The sequence below is a fragment of the Macaca thibetana genome, chromosome 17 (assembly GCF_024542745.1).
Source record: "Macaca thibetana thibetana isolate TM-01 chromosome 17, ASM2454274v1, whole genome shotgun sequence".
Classification (NCBI taxonomy): domain Eukaryota; kingdom Metazoa; phylum Chordata; class Mammalia; order Primates; family Cercopithecidae; genus Macaca; species Macaca thibetana.
The window spans coordinates 16,170,434-16,194,158 of NC_065594.1; the positions used below are offsets into that span (position 1 = coordinate 16,170,434).

Consider the following 23,725-nt stretch of genomic DNA (forward strand, 5'->3'; position numbering starts at 1 on the left):
TCTATACTTTTTCCCTCCACTCGTAATTTGTATTTTGTGGCTGTAATTTGCTTCTTTATCTATTATATCTTACTTAGCCACTAATTGTAGCTGTTGTTGTTTTTGACTATTTTTATTTTAAACCCTTCATGCTAGAAAATTAAGTAATGCTCTGATTGCTGTGCCGCAGATGGATGTTTCCCTAACCATAGACTTTTCTGATACTTCAAGTACCTAACCTTATTAATCTAGACTTGATGCCTTTCTGTTGGACTCTGACACTGCAGGAGCAAAATGTCATCCTAAATGCAAACTCCTCCTGTCAAAACTGGAACATCTGTAGGATAGGGTGCAGGATCCTACTATTGGGGCTAGCTAGGTTATAATGATAGTGGCCTTCTCATCCTGTACACACACTCTTCCTATTACTCAGAGAAGTTGCCAGATGGTATTACTGATGTTTTGCTCATGTGTTCTGGGTGGTCACTCTTACTACTGGGGTCATCCAATTAGGAAAGGTTATTCACAACCTGTATTTGGTTTCTCTGATTTTCTCTATTATTTTCTATTCTCTATTTAATTTGTTTCACTGTTATTTAATTACTTCCTTCCTAGGTTTAGTTTGCACTTCTGTTTCTATGTTCTTGAGGTGAAAATTTGGGTCATTTATCCTTTTTTTATAATCAGATTTTTACTTTTAAAATAATGTAATATTCTTAAAGCTCTAATTTGTCTGTAATCAATGCTTTAGATGCATTCTATAGGTTTGGTATGTTTTATTTTCATTTATCTTAAAAAGTGTTTTCTAATTTCAGACCAGACTTTTTATTTCCTCTTTGTGATTCATTCCCTGGTAATTTCTTCTTTAACTTCTTCTTTATTTAGCAGTGTATTGTTTAATTTTTACATATTTGTGAAATTTCCAAATTTATATTATTGATTTACAATTTATTGTGGTTGGAGAACATACTTTGTGTAATTTAAATTATTTAAAATTAATCCTTTTAAATCATTTTAAATTTATTAAAGGTGTTCTGTGGCCTAAAATAAGGCATATCTTGGATAATGTTCTCTGTGCACTTGAGAAAAATGTGTGCTCTGGTGATTTGGTGGAGTGTCTTGCAGATATCTGTTAGGTCTAGACATACTTATTTTTAGGGAATTTTCCTAGGGGTGACAATTAACCTTTTATTTATATCAATCTAGTTCAAAAATAACACCAACTAGTTGTAATAGTATACAAAACTTCGTTTCTGTATAGAGCTCCATGTCCTCCCCACTTGTGCTATTGTCGTAAAATACATCTTTAAACATTACAAGTCCATTCACACAGTTTTATAAATATTGCTTTTTGCAATTTTCTTTTAAATTACTCAGAAAAAGAAAATAGTTGCAAATGAAAAAGATACATATACTGTATTTCATGTTTAGCTACACAAAGTTTTTTATTTTTTTGTATGGATTCATGTTTCCAGGGCTCCCTAGGAGCCCCTGGGAACAATCATTTCATTTCAGCCTGCAGGGCTTCCTTATTGTTTCTTAGAGCGCTGCAAGTGCTCTCAGTGTTTTGTTTACCTGGAAATGTCTTAATTTAGTCTTTGTTTTCGAAGGGTTATTTTCCTGGATATTGCATTCTTGGTTAGCTGTCTTTTTCTTTCAGCATTCTGAATATGCAATTCCACTGCCATCTGGCCTCCATTGTTCCTGATGAATAGTTGCCTGTACATCTTATTGATGATCATTTTTAAATGTTGAATCACCTCTTTTACTGCTTCAAAAGTTCTCTGTCTGCCTTTTGACAGTTTGATTATTTTGTATCTAGGTAATCTCCTTCAGTTTATCCTACTTGTAGTTTGTTGAGCTATTTATATGTATGGGTTGATGTTTGTTATCCAAGTTGGGATGTTTTCAGTTATTGTTTACCTCAAATATTCTTTCTGTCAGTTTTCTCTTTTCTTTTCCTGTGAGACTGTTATTATGTGTTTGTTGCTATGTTTGATAGTGTACTACTGGTCTCAGGGCTCTTTTCATGCTGCTGCTTCTTTTTTCTTCTGCTACTCATGCAAGATAATCTCAATTTGCCTATCTTCAAGTTCATTGATTATTTCTTCTGCCAGCTCAGATCTGCTGTTGAGTCCCTCTAGTGAATTTATAAATTAAATTATTATTCTTTTTCAACTCTAGAATTTCTATTTGGCTCATTTAAAAATAATTTATATCTTTTAATTTATATTCTCTATTTGGTAAAATATCATTGTTATGCTTTCATTTAGTTCTTTAGACATGGTTTCTGTTATTTCTTTATCATAAGGAAATAAAAATATTTGTCTAGTAAGTCTGCAACATAGGCTTCCTAAGGGACTGGTTTACCCTGCATATGAGTTGTACTTTCCTGTCTTTTGCATGTCTCATATTTTTGTTGTTGTTGTTGTTGAAAACTGAACATTTAAGATAATATAATGAGGTGACTCTGGAACTCATATCTCCTCTCTAAGGTGTTTTTATTGCTGTTTTTATCTTGTAGTTGTTGCTGTTGGTTCTGTTTGTTTAGTGACTTTCCTGAACTAATTTTCTAAAGTCTCTATTCTTTCTCATATGTGACCACTGAAGTCTCTACTTGGTTAAGTTTGTGGGAAGCCAAAGCTTGGATAGAGATGTTCTTATTACCTTACCCACTTTGTCTGCCAACCTTTGTCGAGTGTCTCTGTGTAAAAATTGGAACATAACCTTCACTGTCCTGGTAGTTTTCAACTCCGTTTAGTTTTTATTCTGCCTGTACAGAGACTTATGGTCAACCCAAGTAGGAAAGTAGGTATTTCTCAAGTGTCATTCCCTGCTATGTCCATAGTCCTCCGGTTTTTTTTTTTTGTGATTATCAGTAAGGTGTTTCCACAAGAGGGGACATAGGACAAACTCAAAGCAACAAAGTTTAATGTACTCACAGGTCTTAGAAACAAGAGACATGACATAATTACCACAACTATGTGAAAAACTTCTTTAGCAAACTTGGCTTGGCATGTTTTCTCTAATTTGGTGCACTCTACATATGTTCTCCTCAATCTGCGCTCCTAAAGATGAAAAATTTGTAGCCTCACAAAGAAATTATCATGATTTCTCAATGCAATATTGAATCTTCTTGCATATAATATTTCTCCATTTATTTCTATATCACGTGTGTTTTAATAGCCTTTCAGAAATAATTTTATTTTTCCAACTTAAAAGAGAGACTCTAGCAATGAATATATATAAGGTAAAGTGGATTAAAAAGGTGAGAAATGTCAAGGCAATTAAGGATGGCAAAAAAATTTAGATAATTTAGACTTCCATGGATGTCTCTCAAATAATACTCCTCAGATTATGGCTTATTCCATTTATATTTAAGGCTAGCACTATGTAAAACCTCTGTCTCTTAACCCAAAGTATAACTTGCTCTTTCTAAATAGGAAACTAGAAATAATTTTGAAAATGAATCAATAAAAATTTCAAATTATTGCATTAGCTGAACTCAAATTAAAATCTCTCTAGTAAGCTACATTATGCAGTTGCCAATGAAAGCAGCAGGAAGTGCCAGCTATTTGGGAGGATCTGAGGCGTACTTGAACTTGCTTGGCATTGTTATTTGCTTCTAATCACTCTGGGAAGTGTTGTGGTGGAAAATAAGTCTAAGAGGAAATGTGCAGAACAGCCAAGGGAGCCCCTGGGAACAATCAAAGCAGGCTATGCTGAAAGGTTCCTGATATTCCTTCTAGACACTCTGTACTGCTTCTCTGAGCTATCACTTCACAAAAGAGGGGCTCTGCTTTCTTCCACTACAGACTTTATGCTGGTTTGCCTCCGTAGATTATCTCCACCTGTGTTTAAAATGTCTCATGTGAAATGCCTGCAAGGGAGTGATTATCGCTGGGTTATCCTGTATCTCAGCAGTGTAAAGGAAAATTTCTCTAATTTTGGTAACTGTCCAAGGTTTGGGTTTGAAGAACACATACAGAATGATTTAAAGGGAAATAAAGAGTATTTATTGATATATTGGCCACATAGCTGTTGGTCTTTTAAACTCTTTTTTAACAATATGCATTGAGGATTTAAAAATCCTTTAACACTAGTTTTAGAAGGACTGATATAATATTAAATAGATCATTTTAATTTACCTAATAGTATGATTCAAAGTAGCACAAGTTTTTTTTTTTTTTTTTTTTTTTTTTTGCTTTTCCCACAAAATCCATTTTAAAAAAGCGATAATTTTCTTTATATCTATATGCCGATGTTGTGTGTAATATAGTGGAATGAAATGAGTCTGGGTCATACTTAGTTCAAAGTATTATTCTATGTCTTCTTTTTTATGACTTGTTGAATAAGTTACTTAACACTCTTGCATCTCAATTTTTCTTCTTGTGATGTGGTTAAGTCTTTAATTGTAAAAAATGCAATCATTTATGAAAGTATTAGCTTAGTACTTGACACAGTGGGCACTTGATAAAAGTTATTTTGAATCTAAATATAGTCTCTATTGCTCCTCTGTCCTTACCTCCATGGATCATCCAACTGCGAGGTAGAAATCTTTTTCACATCACCTTTGTAATTGTAGAGTTGCTAAATAGCCTTATTTACTACCAATTGTTACTTTTAAAAAGCATATTTCTTCTAACCTGTTGAAAAAGGAAGAAGAGTAGAATTCAGCATATATCCAGTATATACTACGTTTTGGGAGTAAGGAAGACAAATATTTCTTGATATCCAACTCATGTTGTTAGCAAGTAAGTGCCTGGAGCACGGTAGGTTTTTTGTAGTCTGCAACATGATAGGCCCTGTGCCAGGCTCTTTGCACATTGCTGGCAGTGGAGAAAGGTCCTATCCGCAGAGTTTATCTTTCCATGTGGAAGGAATTCCACAAGTATAAAACTCTTGGTGGCTTATCCAACTCTCTCCTTCAGTGCTCCCAAGATGACTCGTGAGTTTGGAAAGAGGAATTTTGCATATGTAGCCTAATTCTTTTTATCTCATCAGAATCTGCCTGCAGACAGAACATATTTGTATATGACCTTCCTTCTATTCCAGTGGAGAGATCTACAGCCTTCAATATTGCCTGTGACTGGATAGTAACTCTGTTTAATTTGAGGATCCAGTATTAGACACAGCTCATGATTACTGAACACTGAAGCCACATTCACGAATCCATTAGTAATAAAAGCTATTTCTGTTTTCCTTCTGCCTAAAGCCTGCTTTAATCTTGCAAACTTTTCTGTAGTTAGGAGGGAAAAGGACGTTTTCATCTATTAGCTTTAAAAAATCCTGTTATACATTTAACCCACATATCTGCTGACTTGTTAGCCTCTATCTACGTAACAGCAGAATCTTAATACCTCCAAGTTATTTCCATATATTTCCAGGATGAGGTCTCAAAATGTCCACACTCTAGATGTAGTTGTCCTTTGGTGCCCAGACTTTTTCATATGTTTAAGCTCCCAAGTGTGTAGAATTGCTACCTGAGAAGGTTCATTATTGTCACTGCACATCATGGTTTACTAATTTACTTTAAGATAAATGTCTTCCCCAAAATACTTTGCATCAAGTTATAACCCTTGAGTTGCAGGATTTCATGAATGGCCTTTTCCCAATACTATCCCTCAATTTAAAATAAAATTAAAGTCCCAGAGAACCTCTTCTTGGGTTCAACATCTTACAGAATCTTTCATGCAGAAGAGGTTAGTAATTTTTGACCTCATCCCACTAGTTATATGGGCCGAAACATAGAACAGTAGTTCTGTTTGGAACAGACGTGATAGCATCCCTACCATTTGTCTCTTCTCAGAGTATAAGACTCCAGTCACAAATTCCGTTTTCTTATTCTTCTTTCAAAACACAAGCTCCTATGTATATCACTTGTTGCAAATGGTTATCTTGGATGTAGGTGTCAGAATGAGGGTTGATGGATGATGGCTGGTGATGAGCCCTGACTTAGTCTGCCTTAGACCATAGATTGTGTACCTTTCGTTGTTACTTCTTTTCAGTGTTACTCTAAACACTCTTGGGTATTTACTACTATTATAGAAGACAAGTTGTATATGTATCTCCATAATCTGATATATATTTATCTTCATGAATAGAGAGGCATGATATGTGAATAATTGGACTTTATGTATTTACCATTGCTTAGCCAAGTGCATTTCCATGAAAATTATTCTGTGGAAATGACAATATTCATTTCATTAAGAGGTGGTTGGTTAGAGAGCCACAAAACATTTTAGCTCTCCTAGTTAGGTGCAGGTGTTTGGAGGCAACTCAAACCTCAGATTTTGCGGACCAAAATGAATCAGAGACCTGAAATTGCCTCCCCTTTTCCCCTTTGGCTGACTTCCTTTAGTTCATGAAATTAATCTGTGAGTCTGAAAACTCATTTTAAGGTCGAGTTTGGGTACAGATGAGGATAAGACTAAGAGATGTAAGTAGAGCAATGAAGAGGTAACACGACATAAGCGTTTAGAAAGTAGTTTTTAATCCTTGACTTTCTCATTGCCGGGAACAATAGCTAAAATGGCCATTAAAAATTAATCCTACCCCAATTCTGGCTGCATACAAATAAAGCAATTTTCAAGGAAAATAAAAAACACAAGAGAAAAATCTCATCCTAAAGTATGTTCACATTTTCCAAGAGATTTTAAAATGGCAAGAAGAAGTATTCATTTTTAATTGTTTCCACATTTTACATTGAAAATATGCTGTCTATCAAAATTACTAAAAAACGAAAATACAGAAATATGTTCTTTACCATTGGTATAGATGCATCTTCATTAATCTAGTATTTATTTAGCCTTCTTGCTTTCATTTTGGCGGGGGTAGAAATTTCAGCAGGGACAGTGAAAAAGTCATGGAAATAAAAATTAGAATGTCTCCAGAAATAAAGAGAAAGTAAAAGGCAAGTACTAGTTGGTAAATATCATTCAAGATGATTTCAGATAAGGCCATAACCCAGGTTAAAAATATATCAAAACACAATTGACATTATTATAACATAAACTAATAAATATTAATTAGATCCCTATTTTGGGCAAAGTACTGTGTTGAACACTGTGGTAGATACAAAGATGTTAAAATTGACTCAATGTGTGTAAGAGGATTACAATCTAGAACATGTAGTTGTACATATACCATTGAATACAGCTATGCATGTAAGATGCAGTCTATTATAATACAGATGTATAAGTTATTTCAAAGCAGCACATTAATAATTGACAACTAAATAGTAAAACCAGTAAGTGCTTAAGAGGAGAAGTAAGGCAGAAAGACACCACTGCCTTCTGGGGTGAGTTTAATTCTAGCATCAGCCAACATTTATTCAACACTTACTATGGGCCAGGCAGTGTTCTATACATGTGAACTTCACATGTATTAACTAATTGTATCCATATGATAACCCTATGAGGTAGAAACAATGATTATCATTCCATCTTGCATATATGGTAACTTAGATCAGAGAGGTTGAGTAACTTGCCTAAGAATTCTGGAGAGTCAGAATTTGCACCTCAGCTGTCATGCTTTGGATGCTGTGTTCTCAATTACGGCTCAAGACTCTGCATGAGGAACTTTGGTTGCTGGTCCTTCAGATTGCTGTGATCCAGATATGTCCAAGCAATTTGCTTCTAAAACAACTATGAATACTAAATACATAACAAAAATCATACATTATCTAAATTAATTGTTAAATGTACATTTTTTGGAAATTAATGGCCAGCCAGGGTCATTTGGTCCTTTATGACTCTGCCCCATTTCCTTTTCCCTTTACTATTGTTAAGAGCTATTGTTGGAGAAAAACGCTTGGGAAAGCTCGTGGTTGGGTGGTGAGACCTTGTGAATATTTCAACAATGAAAAACAGTCAGCAAATTGTTAAGCCATAGAGAAGAAAAAAATGTTCATTTCCTAAGATGGAGGGGGAAGAAAATAAGAAAAAAGGTCAGTGGGAAGTAAGAGCAGTTAGGAAGACGTGAGGCTGGGAGACCAGATGAGGTACAAGCTGGAGAAGGGGTAAAGAAAGCAATTCCAAAACCCATGTTCGTCAGGGAAATTTTGAGAAAAAAAGAGTGTCTGAAAGATGGAATTTAAAATTTGAGCTATGCCACATCCTTCTCTTCTGAAATCTTGAATGCAATCTCCTTTGCTCATAAAGGTCAGTGTGAGTATAATTTTTTACATAAGGTAATGTTTGTTTTAAGTTTTTGAAATCAGTGGAAGGTATGTTTTCACAATTCAGTTGCCACCATGAAACACTGAGACAGACAGTCCATGGGGAAGGAGAGGATGAGGCAGAAGGAGATCGTAGGAAGGCTTAACACACTCCCATAGCTGTGGAATTGTGGGCTGAAGTCTCATTCAGATTTAGTGGGACGAGATATCCACCAGTAACTCCCACTGACACAACTGGCATAGTTATACGACCTGATCAGTTGAAGGTGGTTAAAGATTTTCTTTTCAGTTACAATCAACTTCCAGACTGTGAGTTTTCCCTTTGCCTGATACTACTGTTATTTTCCTCACAAGCCATTTTCAAATTTTCATGTCTTTTGGGAGTCTTACAATTACACTCAAATTCTATTAAACTCTGTTTTTACTTGACTATGGTGGAGATATTAATGACCTGTTACAAGCAGCTTTCACCCACAGCTATCCTGTTGTGGCTGAAATCATGGTGTTCTAATCCCATATTCTTCTTTTTTTTATAGCACCTGCCAGGACTTCTGCATTAGTGTCAGTCATACTAATGCTAAAGCAGTTCTCATTTTTTTAGTGAATTCCTTAGAGGTTGAAATTACTACTTTCCATCTCAGCTATCCTTCCTTTATTAACAATTTTCTGTCAGAGACCTAGTCAGAATTGCTAAGGATCTTTTGAGGCTCCATTAGTCTCTCTTCCTTTTAGATCATGTGTTTTCTTTTTGCATCTCACCCAATGCCTCATCCCTTTCACATTTTCAGAGCAGTTGCAGAAAACGCTTTGTGCTGAGGGTCGGGGCTTAGAATCAGGTTCTGGCTTTTATTTCTGCATCTGCAAAACAGTGGTCAGAACATATGCTTTGTAGAGTTCTGGTTATGGGGAAGCAGTTTCTAAACTATAAATGGCTGTAAACATGTTTGGATATTATTATAAAAAAAGATATAAAAATGTCAAAATATTTTCTGGGTGGAAGAAAATAATCTGTTTTTCCTCTTAAACTCTTTGACATTAGAAAATGGGTGCAGAGGAAATCTTAGCTGCTTTGGCAAGGGAACTCACCCAGGGTAAAGTCTTTCACCCTTGGTTGCCACTTGTGAGAAGAGTCATAATTCTGAATTTTTACTGAGACAACAGTGAAAAATAGAGTTGCAAAGCAGAGTGATGTGGACCGAGGAAGACATGAAGAAACACAGCAGAAGGTGGAACTGACCTTTTTGTTAGAATTAACAGCTTATGATAATTTTTGGCTCTCTCCTATTCTTTGCATGATAAGACATAGATCAGATAGGATTTTATTTTATTTTATTTAACGTATTGTATATAACCTCAGTACATTTATTTGGAAAGAATATGTTGTTTCAGTAATAAGATTTTTTTTGTGTCAGAAAGTATGTATCGTTTTGTAAATTTAATGTAAATAGCCATTGTGAGACATAGGAATGTTAGTACATGTGACATGAGTAACCTTATTTACATAGCTTCCCAAATCTTTGAAGTCATGGAATTTTAATAATTAAGCTTTCTTTGCACATTGAAGAAATTTTGGCATGTTCAGGTGCTCCATGAAGTCTACTGTAATATGCTATATGTAAAGTGATTTCCCGTCTGTTTCGGGAGAATATCTTGCTCTGCATTTGCCGTGTACAGGCATGCTCATGTTTTCCAGTTATAGACATCATGAGTAACTTCCACATAGTGGCATTTGAAATAAATTAACCAAAGAAGATTTAAAGATTGTGTGAGTAAATATTCATTAACTGACTATGAACCATGTACTTGTCAATATGCAAGGTGTATAGAAACTCTGTTTCTAACTACTGAATTTGCAATTGAAGAACAAGAAGGGCTAGAATAGATGGTGCATCTGGTAGGATACATTTTGTGAGTTAAGTTTTTCTCTTTCTAATTTTTTCCCCACTTTGTAGAGATGTGAAGACAAGGTGTCTTCTCTTCTGGCCTAAAAGGGAACATATTTAGACGTATGGGTCACAAAAGCCATTTATGCTTAAAATATTTCCTTAAAGCCATGATTAAAATATCTCTGGCATTACGAGGTCCTGGAAAAACTCAGAGTGTACTCTTCTGATTAGGCCTGGAATGGTGTCCCAGCCATCTTGTCATCCTTGCCTCCACCTGGCTGAGGCACATCCTCTGTACAGTATGTGCAGTACTGTCGGGCTGCTGTTTCATTACTAACCAGAGTAGGTTGCACACGTGGGCTGGCCACAGGGGGCCTGCGCCCACAGTACACTGTTTGAGTGGAGTTTTCCACTCAGTGTTTGGTTTGGCCTGCTCTGTGCGATGTCTTGCCAAACCTGCAACTCCTGTCAGAAGTCACTCATCCCTGGATGGGAAATATTCCTCATGCTGTTGTCAGCAAACTCTGCTCTTTCACTATAAACCTGGTGGGATGTCTTTTTGGCCAGACCAAAGTATCGAGAAGACAGATTTTTTTCTCTGTGAAGAACGTGTCTGCAGTGGATAGTACTTGTACTAGTAAAAGTATTTAGGGCTGTGGCGTGGGCCAGTTTTATCCGCTTAAAAAAATGAGAAACTCTTAAATGTAGCACTGAAAAGCCCTTCAATTAAAAATAAGAGAGGCGATGACTGTTCCGGTTCTGTTGCCAAAGTAAAGCATAAGGTATGGTACAGGATGTTATCTTAGAAACAGAATTTTGTGTTTGGGCCTACAGCCTCAGAGAGCAACATTTTCTTCTACACAGTGATTGTGAGTTCTTCTACAAAGTGGCACATGGGCATACACACAGCTGTGCCAAGGATGTAGTGATTTTGGCACAGACATTAGGGTCTGACTTTCCACAGGTGTGAGAAGAATGTACTGGTTTTCAAATTTTGTTCCTGTGCCCAGATCTCTCATTCTTTTGATACACTGTGGGTATGACAAGTGAAGTCCACAAATTAAACCAATAGATAAATGTTTCCTTTTATCTAGTATTGTACTGGCCCTACAACTTATTATTTTTTAAAAGTTAAGGACACAGATCATATGTGTACTGCTCAATACATGTTCACAGAGTAAACACCCTCATATTCCAACTACCCATGTCAAGAAATGGGACATTCATCAGCACCCCAGGATTCCTTCTGTGCCCCTTATCGTCATTACCTGCTGCTCCTTTTCCTGAATAATCTCCATGCACACTTTTGAAGCTATATAAATGAAATTATACGGTCTGTACTTTTTGGGGGTTTGGTTTTATTCAAAGTTAAGTTTCTGAGATGATCCATTTTATTGTAGGTAGCCATAACTTGTTATATTTTGTCATAGATAGTGTTCTGTTGTATGAGTACAGCAAAATTGTTGATCCATTCTGTTGTTTTCAGTTCTGAACTATTGTAACTCAGGCATCTGTGATTGTGTGTATAGTTTTTGATGAAAATTTATATATGCATTTTCGTTAACTATAAAAGTAAAAGTAGAATTTATGGGTCATGAGATATGTTTATGTTAGCTATAGAAGATATTGCTGATAGGTTTTCCAAAGCAATCATAACACATGCTCCAATCAGCAATATATGAGAGTTCCAGTTTCTGTAGGTGCTTACCAACAGTTAGTATTGCTGTTCTTTTCAGTTTTACCATTCATAGTTGTAAAGTGCTTTTTCCTAATGACTAATGAAATTGTACACTTTTTCATAAGTTTAATGGTCATTTATTTGCATATGAACCAATTCTTTTAAATAATTTTTCAAGTTTTTTGCCTAGCTTTCCATTGGGATTATCTATTTCTTATTGACTTATGCTTGTCCTTTGACTATATAGAATCAAAGCCCTTGTGGATTCTCCCATTCTGTGTTTTTCTAATGTCATAACGGTGTCTTTTGGTGAACAGGTGATCAGTCGTGTGTGTGTGTGTGTGTGTGTCCTGTTTAAGAGACCTTTTCCTATACTAAAGTTATAAATATACTTCTCTATATTATCATCTGGAAGCTTTACTCTTTTCTCTTTTATATTTATATCTACAGTCCATGTAGAATCGATTTTTGAGTATGAGATGAGATAGGTGATAAGTTTCATTTTTTTCATATACAAATGAATTGATTCAAAACCTTGTGTTGAGATGACCATTCTTCCCCTGTTGCTCTTCAGCATCACCATAAATCAAGTGTCTGTCTGTGTGTTTCTGAACACACTATTCTATTCCATTGGTCTATTTACCTATCTTTTTGCCATTACCACATTCTTTTCATGGCTGTGGTTCTATAACTTATGATTTCATATATTATGTAGATTCCCCAAATTTGTTCTTCTTCATTTGAGGGAGGAGGTGTTTGCTATGTAAGTGTTAGAATCAGCATGATTTTTTTTTTTTTCCCTGAGACAGAGCCTTGCTCTGTCGTCCAGATCTGGAGTACAGTGGCACAATCTCGGCTCACTGCAACCTCCGCCTCCTGGGTTCAAGCAGTTTTCCTGCCTTAGCCTCCCGAGTAGCTGGGATTACAGATGTGCAACATCATGTCTGGCTAATTTTTGTATTTTTAGTAGAGACGGGGTTTCACCATGTTGGCCAGGCTGGTCTCGAACTCCTGACCTTGTGATCCATCCGCCTCAGCCTCCCAAAGTGCTGGGATTAGAGGCGTGAGCCAGTGTGCCCAGTGAAAATTTTTTTCAAATAGAACTTGCTGAGGTATTTGTTGGGATTGCATTTCATTTGTATATTAATTTGGGGAGAATAAGCATCCGTGCAATATTGACTTTCAATCCATGAACATGAATTATCCCTTCATTTACTTTATCTTCATTAATTTTTCTTAATACAATTTTGCATTTTTTTTAGAACTCATGCGTCTTTCATTAGATTTGTTCTTGTTGTTCTTGGATATTTGGTGATTTTTTTTTTTTTTTTTTTTTTTTTTTCGAGACAGGGTCTTGCTCCATCGCCCAGGCTGGAGTGCAGTGGCACAATCTCAGCTCACTGAAACCTCTGCCTCCTGGGTTCAAGTGATTCTCCTGCCTCTGCCTCCTGAGTAGCTGGTATTGCATGTGCCCCCATCATACCCAGCTGATTATTGTATTTTTAGTAGAAATGGGTTTTCACCATGCTGGCCAGGCTGGTCTTGAACTCCTGACCTCATGTGATCTGCCTGCCTTGGCCTCCTAAAGTGCTGAGGCATGAGTTATCGCACCTGGCCATTCAGTGTTTTTTGATGATCATCAGAGGCAGAGTACTTCAGAAGCAGCTAAGAAAAGGTTTGGTGAACAGGCTTTTTATAAGGGGTCAACACCTGTGGAAGGAAAGAAAAGGAGGCAGGACTGGGAAGATGAAGAAGTCAAACTGCAATGTAAATGTGACAAAGACTCAGCCAACCCAATGAGACGCTCGAGAGCAAATATGTCTCTTCAGAGAAGACCCTTGATGGGCTGAAATGGTCAGACCTTTATGCTTCTGCAGCAATTAGTCATTAGGCATGGACTGCCTTGGAAAAGTACACACTTGTGTGAGGTGGCTCTTTGCAGCTGACACCTTTAAGGAGCTCCCAGCCCCTAGGACAATAAGGCCTTCTTTGGAGTGGGATCTAGGTGGTGCATCTCTATGTCCAGTATTATCTACCCACTGTGGTGTATCCATCACACAAGACCTTTTATGCTACTTAAGTCCAGTTCTTCATGTAATTTAAGCAGCAGCTCCTTCAGGACTCTGGTGGACCTGAACTTGGAAGAGGAAGTTTAGTAGGAAGAACTATATTCCCCAACAGTGCAGATAGTGTTGGGCTGGAATTGGTGTTCGTTGTCTGTGTTAGTTCATTTTTGCATTGCTGTGAAGAAATATCTGAGGGTGGGTAACTTATGAAGAAAAGAGGTTTAATTTGCTCACAGTTCTGCAGGTTAGACAGGATGTCTGGCACCTGCTTCTGATGAGTTCTCATGAAGCTTACAATTATGGCGGAAGGCAGAGTGGGGGAGCAGGTGCATCAAATGGTGAGAGCAGAAGCGAGAGAAAGAGATGGGGGAGGTGCCACAGTGTTTTAAACAACCAGATCTCACATGAACTATCAGAGTGAGAACTCACTCGTTACTGTAGTGATGGCACCAAGACATTCATAAGGATTCCACCACCATGACCCAAACACCTCCTACTAAGCCTTACCTCCAGCACTGTAATTACACTTCAACATGAGATTTGGAGGGAACACACATCCAAACCATATCATTGTCCCTTCTACCTCCACTTCCTGCCCCCACTCTGTATTCCAGGTTTCCTTCAGTCTCAGCTTGTCTTTAGAGCTAATCCTGAGGGGTCAGAGATCCTAAATTCCATGCTGTTTTCAAGCCCAGTTTCCATGCCTGTCACAGTGTGGTCACAAAGCCTTGGTCAGCCCCAGGGAAACTTCTAAGCAGGTAAGTCTTATCAGAGTTGCTGCAGTCACCTGATAGGTTCTTCTTGGCCACTGCTCAGATAGAGCTGATCTACTGAGACAGCGGAACTGCAGCAGTAAAAGAGTTTAACAAATGCAGGACCAGCTGAACTGAAGACCACAGTTTGTTATTCACATCAATTTTCCCAGATTTGGAGATTGGGGCATTTAAAGGATAATTTGGTGGGTGGGGACCTACAGAATGGAGAATGCTGATTCACTGGGTCAGGGATAAATCATAGGGGGTCAAAGTGGGATCTTCCTTCTGTTTTCAGTTCCTGGGTGGGATTACGGTCCTGGTGGAGCCAGTTTATTGGTCTGGGTGGCACTGGATGGTCCAAGGGAATGCAGGGTCTTAAGAATGTCTTGAACACCAACCTTAGGTTTTATCGTAGTGATGTTATCCATAGGAGCAATTGCAGAGGTTACAAATCTTGTGGGCTCTGCCTGGATAACTCCTGAGCCATAATTTCTAATCTTGTGGTCAATTTCTTAGTTTTATGAAGCCAGTTTTTGGTCCCCAAACAAGGACAGGATTTGTTTTAGGAAGGGGCTGTTATTATCTTTGTTTAAAAGTTAAACTGTAAATTCTTCCTCTAGTTAGCTCGGCCTGTGCTTAGGAATGAGTAAAGGCCACTTAGAGGTTAGAAGCAAGATGAGGTTGATAAGGTCAGATTTGTTTCACTGTCATAATTTTCCCATGTCAGATTTTTCTTACTGTTATAATTTTTGCAAAGGCAGTTTCATTGCCTTCCAGGATGATCAGTTATAGTATGTGAACTGCCTCAGGAAGGGCACGCAAGATCTTGAGCAAGGTGGCTCTTTGATATTGAGGAAAATCACAAAGGGACTGAGAGATAGGAAACTGTCTGCTAACAGCACTGTTAGCAGCTAGGACAACAAAACTTTCCTTAAGACGGATCTTAATGACTCATCTTTTTGTCTATCATTTTCTTGCTTTTATAGATGGCACCACTTAAAAACGTTTCATTTTTGAATTGTTTATTGTATATACAATATAGGACTACAATTGATTTTTAAATATATTATTTGTATCTAACAACTTTGCTAAATTTACTTGTTTATTCTAACAGTTTATATATATATATGTGTGTATATGTGGATTCTTCAGGGATTTCTGTATGTGTTTCAAGTGTGCAGAAATATTTATCAAAATTGACTGTACAGTGGGTCACTACATAAGTGTCAAGAAATTTTAAACCATTGAAATAGCCCAAAGTTTGTTCCCTGGAAACAATGAAATTAAGTTAGAAAACAGTAAAAATAATTTCCAACTGTTAGGAAATTAAGGGATATTCTTACATATAATACCTGAATCAAATAAGAAGTCAAATGGATATCAGAAAATATTTTGAAGTGAACGATAGTGAAAATAGGACATATTAAGCTCGGCAAGGTGGCTCACGCCTCTAATCCTAGTTCTTTGAGAGGACGAGACCAGAGGACTGCTTGAGCCTAGGAGTTCGAGACCAGTCTGGGCAACATAGTGAGACCTCATCTCTATAAGAAATAAAAAAATTTGGCCAGGCGTAGTGGCGCACGCCAGTAGTCTCATCTACTCAGGAAGCTGAGTGGGGAGGATCATTTGAGCTCAGAAGTTCGAGGCTGCAGTGAGCCGAGATCACACCACTTCACTCCAGCCTGGGTGACAGAGTAAGACCCTGTCTCAAAAAGAAAAATAAATCAATAACAAAAGAGAAAATAGGACATATTGAAACTTGTGGGAAATAACTAAAGAGGCAAATGTAGAGCTATAACTGCATATACTAGAAAGGAAAAAGGAATAAAATTAATGATTTAAATATTCATCTCCACAAATTAGAAAAAAATTAGGAAAGTAAATCCAATTAAAATAGAAAAAATAGTAAATGCAACAGAATTTCTACCCTAGTTGCTAAGAAATTATACATATGTTTTTGACATACTAGATTTACCCCAAAACAGCATTTTTGTTACTTTCTAGATCATGTTTGGACAGCATATTTCCATCCTTTTGTGATTTTATGACATACATTTTAAATTCAAAGAAGTTAATATTATTTTTATATAATAGTCATTTAGATTTACTCATATATTTTTACACTCTATTATTGTTCATTTGTCTCTCAATTTCCATGCTTTCATCTAGGATATTTTTCCTTTTGCTCGAAAAAATCTCTTTAGTATACTTTTTTGGTGCAGTTCTCCTGGAGATAGATTTTTCTCAATGTTTCTTAGTCTAAAGACATCTTTATTTTATTTTCTTTTTTGAAAAATATTTTCTCCAGATTTAGAACTCTAAGTTAGCAGTTTCTTTTCAGCACATCAGTCACATCTTTCTATCATCTCATGGCTTCCATTCTTTCTTTTTTTTATTTATTTTTATTTTTTTTGAGACAGTCTGACTCTATCACATAGGCTGGAGTACAGTGGCACGATCTTGGCTCACTGCAACCTCTGCCTCCCAGGTTCAAGCTGTTCTCCTGCCTTAGTCTCCCAAGTAGCTGGGATTGCAGGAGCCCACCAAACCAAAACCAGCTGATTTTTGTATTTTTTAGTAAGGACGGTGCATCACCGTGTTGGCCAGGCTGTCTCAAACCCCTGACCTCAGGTGATCTGCCTGACTCGGCCTCCCAAAGTGGTGAGATTGCAAGCATGAGCCATCGTGCCCAGCTGGCTTCCATTATTTCTGTTGAAAGTCAGCCTTATTCTTTGGAGCTACTATTATTTTCCCCTCTGGCTAGTTAAAAATGTTTCTTTTTGTCATTGGGTTTTGGCATTTTTACTATGATACAAAACTGGATATGTTGTTTTGTGTTTATCCTTCTTGGGTTTCATAGACCTTTTGAATTTGTGGATTGATGCCTTCGTTGTTTTGGAATATTCTCAAGCAATGTCATCTGAGATACTTGTGCCCTACCAGCTCCTCTCCCTCTAGGGTTTCAGTAACTTGTCTGTTAGATCTTTGAATCATGTCCTGTAAGTTTCTTATCACCTTTTCTTTATTTTCCATCTTTTTTCTCCTTCTCTGTTATTTAGTTTGGATACTTCAAATTGACCTGTTGACCTATTTTCCAGTTCCAATACTCTCTTCTCTTATTTAATCTGGAAATTCTAATCTATTTAATAAAGTTCTTAATTTTAATATTTGCCATTTTCATTTTCGAATTTTTAAATGATTATAGTTTTTGGTCAGTTTCTTTATCTTGCCATCTATTTTTAAAAAATGTTAATCACACTTATTTTAACACCTGTGAGAACTCAAAAATCTACATTACCTGGCATCTCTTCCCGTATCTTATTTTTTAAACTTTTTCTTGATTTCTGAACATTTAACTCTTTCTCTTCTGGTATACCTAATAATGTTGTAAATTAAATGCCAGATAGGACTGAAAAAATATAGACATAATTTGTAGAGTTTTGCCTCTTTCTCCAGGGAGGACTTAATGTTAATCCACCTGGCAGTTAGAGCAGGAGCAGATTACTTTTACCAAATCTAGGATTGAGCTCGTTCAACACTGGATTTTTATAAGAGCTTTGTTCTTAATCCTACAGTCTGGTCCTTTCAAAGTCTTTTCCAGAGGTCTGGGTTGTTTATCGGTGCTGTCTTCTTCAGGAGCCCCGGAACTCCAATGTTTTCCTCCTCAGGTTCATTAGGCTGTTGGGAAAACTCAACTCAACTCATATTTTCAGGGTTTTGGTCACTGTTTTCTGCTTTGCTTCTTGGCCTCTTGACCTGGCTTTTCTTAGAGCCTGACAAATGCCTGGAGGGGAAAAGCGCTATGTTCCACTTCCCTTCTCTTTATGATCTGGAATTCTCAAATTATTATCTTCAAACAAATACATGTTGTATTTTCTCCAACTTTTCTAATTGTTTCAGACTAAGGTTATGGAAGAATTGTTCTGCAATTCTGCACTGACATCAGGAACAGGAAATCCTGTGGGCTTTTTTCAGTGGGAGAAAAGTACTGTTTCATGTTATACTCCCAGTGACTTTCACAACCCTTGATGCATGAAAGTGCTCAGAAATTTTTTCAATGAATAAAAATGTGCAAGAGAAGCGTGAAACCTAACCCATATTCAGAGGCAGTTTTTGATCTAATGAAACAGCCAAGACTTAGTCAAGAATTCTTTAATGCTTAGTTTAATACCAAGACATTTCATAGAATCTTTCTTCACATCTTGAATTATCTTATCCTTTTCTGCCCTGAAAAATATTTGAAATTCCTCAAATACAATTTATCCTTTAATCTTATGTTGTATTAATAGTGCGTTTGATGTTATAAGCTGGGAAATACATTGGGTGTATTAGCATAAGGTGAGTTCTAGAAGACAGGCTCCATCGTATGTCTGCTACATTCTTCAAGATATCTCAAGCAGTGCTAAACACATTGATGGTGTGTGATCCTTCCTTTAAGATATAATACAGTCAATATTGAAGTTTTATATTTTAAGAGTGAAGGGCTAAAAATGTGTATTTTATGCATATTTTAATAAAAATCATTTTGGTGGGTGTATTTAAAGAATCTTAGGAAATAGGCTGCATACAATGCATTATATTTTTATGTTCACAAGTAAGCATCCAAATACACCATCAGTGTCATTCACAGCTGCCACCATGGCCTGGTGAGAGGGTGGCAAAATCATAGTGACACAAAGCAAGAAGAGCTGTTTATTGTGTGCTTGATATGCACCCAATACCATGGTAATTATTTTATAGAGATGGTCTCATTAGTCCTTCTGATAACTCAATTCAGAGGTGCTATGGTAGTCCCAATTTTTAGATGAGGACACTGAAGCAGAGAAAGATTAACTATCCAGGGTTATAGAGCTAGGAAGTGGAGGAGCTAGGAAGTGGGGGGACTAGGTCCGTGATTGTGTTTGGATGTGACCCCAGGAAAATATTTCTGTTCAACTGTCCATTTCCAATTCTCCAGTCAATCCCTGATCCTGGTAATGAAGGAGAAGGAGAGATGTATGACTTACTTTACTGTTTCATTGCCGTTAGCATAGAAACACTGAAAGGGGTGCAGTGCTTATTTGAAAGTTTCCTTTCACCTTAGGCATATGTAATTATCTGTAGGAAAAGAAATCTCCTTTCTTACAGTAAGCATCAGTTGGTTTTTCCTACAGTAAGCATCATTTGGCTGAACAATTTGTTTCTTTCATATTATGGTTTCCCTTCTTTCTTCACTTTCCACTGGAAAATTCTCTTAAACTCAAGAAATATGTAACCTAATGTTGAAAGTGTCAGAGAAGCACACTGAAAGTATTAAATGAGATAAGAGTGTTGTTCTATAGAAACAGACCAAAACATTACGCTATTATTTTTCCAAACCTTTAGTGGGGAAGAGTTAAGTGCTATGTGGATATCCTCAAAGTCTAGAAAGTGACAAAGATTATTTTTTGGATGAACAAAGATACGTGAAAGTGCCAGAGAAGAGCACTAAATGTATTAAATGAAGAACACTGAAAGTATTAAAATATTGTATAAGGAGTGTCAGAGAAGTGCTGTGACATGAATGAACCAAACTACAGGATGAAAGACCAGGAGAGAGGGTCTCCTGAATGGATCTTTTGCTAATGGTGAAAACGGACTAGCATGTGTGCCCCATGCCAAGGAGAGAGAAGAAAGAAAAAGTAATGGTAGGATAATGTAATTTTTCTCTCATTAATATCTCTTTGGATTTGTAAATAATACATTCCTCCACATTCTATATTCAACCCAGAAATAAAATCACAATGTTAATTAAAGAGAAAGTGAGGAGAATAAATTGTAACATGTTGAAGGCACAGAATAAACTTTAGAGAATTATTAATATGTCATGAATTTTTCTCTCTTTCTACCAGGAGGCATCCCAAGAATTATGTGTCCCAGACAAGTGATTGTTTACGTTTCTGAGCCTTTATTTTAAAATCTGGTGACTGTGGAGCATAAAATATTGGAAATTGTTCAATCTGTGATGTTAAATATCTTAAGTATATAATTTATAAATTAAAATAAATCACTGAATCAAAAGAATCATTAAACATATAGAAAAATTATTTTAAAATATTTGAATAAAATAATGTGTATAACTATAGTAAATACTAGATCATATTCTAAAGGTGGCAAAATACTAAAAAAATTTTATATTAATACAAAATTTTTTATTTGACATAATTGTTGCAATAATGAATACCAAAATGACAGTAACTTTAAAAAGTTAGAAAGTGAGTTCCGTGTAAGGCAAAGGTTTGTAGGTATGTAGATCAGCCCTGTTGTGGTGACTTTGCTTCACAAAGCATTAAGGACTTAAGATTTTTTCTAGCTTACAGTTTTTCTGTGATGTCCTCCATTTCCAAAGTCACCTCATGGCCCATAATGGCAGCTTTCTCTTTAGCCATCATATTCATATTCTAGCTAGTAAGTAAAAGCAAAGGATAAAAAAGAAAGGGAAGAAAGGGAAGATCATGTATCAGCTGCCTTTTAAGGAAAGTTTTCTTTTTTTCTTTTCTTTTCTTTTTTTTTTTTTTTGAGACCAGGGTTTCACTCTGTCACCTAGGCTGGAGTGCAGTGGCGTGATCATGGCTCACTGCAGCCTTGTGACCTCCCCAGGCTCAGGTAATCTTCCTGCCTCAGTTTTTATATTTTTGGTAGAGACAGATTTCACCATGTTGCCCAGACTGGTCTCAAACTCCTGGGCTTAAGTGATCTGCCTGCCTCAGCCTCCCAAAGTGCTGGGATTACAGGCGTGGGTCACCATGCCCGGCCTACCTTTTAAGGCAAGTTTTCCGAAGCTCCCTCAAAGAACTTCTGCTTACCTCTTATTGACCTGAAGAACCAGGTCACTTGGCCAAATCTACTTGTAAGGGAGTCTTTATTGTGGCTAGCTAAATGCCCAGTTGAAATGAGGTGTCCTGTCAACATGATAGAAGAGCAGAATAATTTTTGGAGAACAAGCATTCTCAAACATGCAGTGTATCTAGACTCGTATGTATTCTGGTTGTCCTTTCAGAGGTGAATTTCAGTTTTTAATTGTTTTATCCTAATGAACACAGTACTCTTGGATGTGTGAAATGTTACATGCTTTGATTGTCAACATCACCTAAGAGAGTAGCTGTTTTAGAATCCACATGTTCACCATGGGTTATAGTTAAGAGTAGGTAAAAAGCTGTTCTGTGCCATTCTGGCCTCCTTATTTTGTGACACCAAGAAGTACAGCATGCTTTTAGGTCACCTAACACATTTTTGAATAAAATCTGAAACTATTTGAGTTGATACTTCTAAGATTTAATAAAATTATTTCATCAGTATCATCATTATAATTGCCTGCTACGTTATAGTCACTGTGCTTTGCACACATTATGTCTTTTAATACTCTCAATAATCCTGTAAGGTAGATGTTTTTGTGCCCTTGTTAGAGTGTGACTATTGATGCTGAGAGATTTAAGCAACTTACCCCAAATCTCAAAAGTGGTAGCAGAGTTGAACTTTAAGTTCAATTCAAAATCTGCTTTTAATTACTATGCTGTATTGATTCTAGCCCTCTCCTGCTGCTTCTAAAATTAACATTGATTTAAAAAGAGTATACATATACACACACACACACACATATATACACTGAATATATACATTTGTTACTGTACTGTTTATACACACATAGTATATGTCATCACAGTATAAAGTTTTTTTCTGAGTGAATTATTATTAAAACTGTCTTTGAATATGTGTATAAGGCCGTATTGTAAGTTTCAGAGATAAAATCTTCTAGATTTTCAGTTATTATCCATGGATTTTTGGGCTTTGTGAAAATATATAGTACAGAAAATTTCTGCAGGTCCAGCAGAAATCAACTTTATGGGGATAGACTGGGTATAAAAATTAATGGAGAGTGTAAAGCCACTGCAGACTTCTTGGATTACTAGTAGATTACAAAATGAACAGGTATTTGCATGAGGAGTAGTTTGACTGCTTATTATACTTCGCTCTTTTCTCTGGTCACATTACATGATGTAACCCGATGAATCAGAAATTGGATCTGAATGGGGAGATGTGGATGACCACAATTTCCTACTAGTCACTGCTTCTACAGACATTCCCAAATCCCCTGAAGTCATTTTGGAAATCAACCAAAGCTCAAGATTTGTTAGGAACATTTGCTAAAATGCTTACAGGTAGAGCAGATAGTGCTGATCTGATGCCTGTTCCAGAAACATCTGCGCCTGACCTTCAAGTAATCTTTCTAGATTTAAGCCCTTTGTTTTATATAATCCTGCTCACCGTCTTCACCTCAAAAATGCATCATGTCCCCACCACGTCGGTGTTTGTTTTCAGGAGTCTTTGTGTTCATCATAAATTCTGCTCTCTGTGCGTCTCTAGGAACTGATCTTCATCCATGTTTTCTGTTCTCTGCAGGCTTGTATTTGTAAAACAGAACTGAACCAGCTGGTAGCGTTTACTCTGGAATGAAGGATGGAACTGGTAAGTCCACTCTCCCCTACTCTTACAATACATTGTAGTTCTTCTTAAAATTGTGGGTTTATTAGAGCAGTTTTTGATTTAACCCTAAAGAAATTTGGGAGGCTGAGGCAAGTGGATCACGAGGTCAGGAGTTCAAGACCAGCTTGGCCAAAAAAGTGAAACAGCGTCTCCACTAAAAATAGAAAAATTAGCTAGGCATGATGGCAGGTGCCTGTAATCCCAGCTACTCGGGAGGCTGAGGCAAGGAACTGCTTGAACCAGGGAGATGGAGATTGCAGTGAGCTGAGATCGCACCACTGCACTCCAGTCTATGTGACACAGTGAGACTCTGTCTCAAAAAAACAAAACAAAACAAAACAAACAAACAAAAAAAGATAGGATCTTAGCCTCCTTCCAAACATATAAAATCAGAATGTCTGGGAGTAGGGCTCAAAAATCTGCATTTTAAATGTTTCCCTGGTGACCTGATGTACATGAATATTTATAAACTTCTGCCTTGGAGGACTAAGCACCTTGTGTCAAGGTGTTTGACTTTCTTCTTTCTCCTTTTGTATGAATTTTTCCCCTTTTCCTTATCTCCTTCTTTCCTCTCCCCAAATGTAAACATAAACCTTGGGACAAATTTGTGATCCATAGGGAATTTCAAGTTCTGTTCTGCAGGTGATTCTGCAGGTGTCTTTTGACATTCACTCTGTCTG

The 23,725-nt window shown here is 36.8% G+C and overlaps 1 long non-coding RNA gene across 2 annotated transcripts in view; it reads left to right on the forward strand.

Annotated features, from left to right (window-relative positions):
* Window positions 1–23,725, forward strand: part of LOC126940326 (uncharacterized) — a 245,524-nt gene that overhangs the window by 42,957 nt on the left and 178,842 nt on the right. For both annotated transcript variants that reach the window (XR_007720707.1, XR_007720708.1), the window contains exon 2: window positions 22,962–23,027. This is a non-coding gene — a long non-coding RNA (uncharacterized LOC126940326). The remainder of the gene's footprint in view (window positions 1–22,961; window positions 23,028–23,725) is intronic.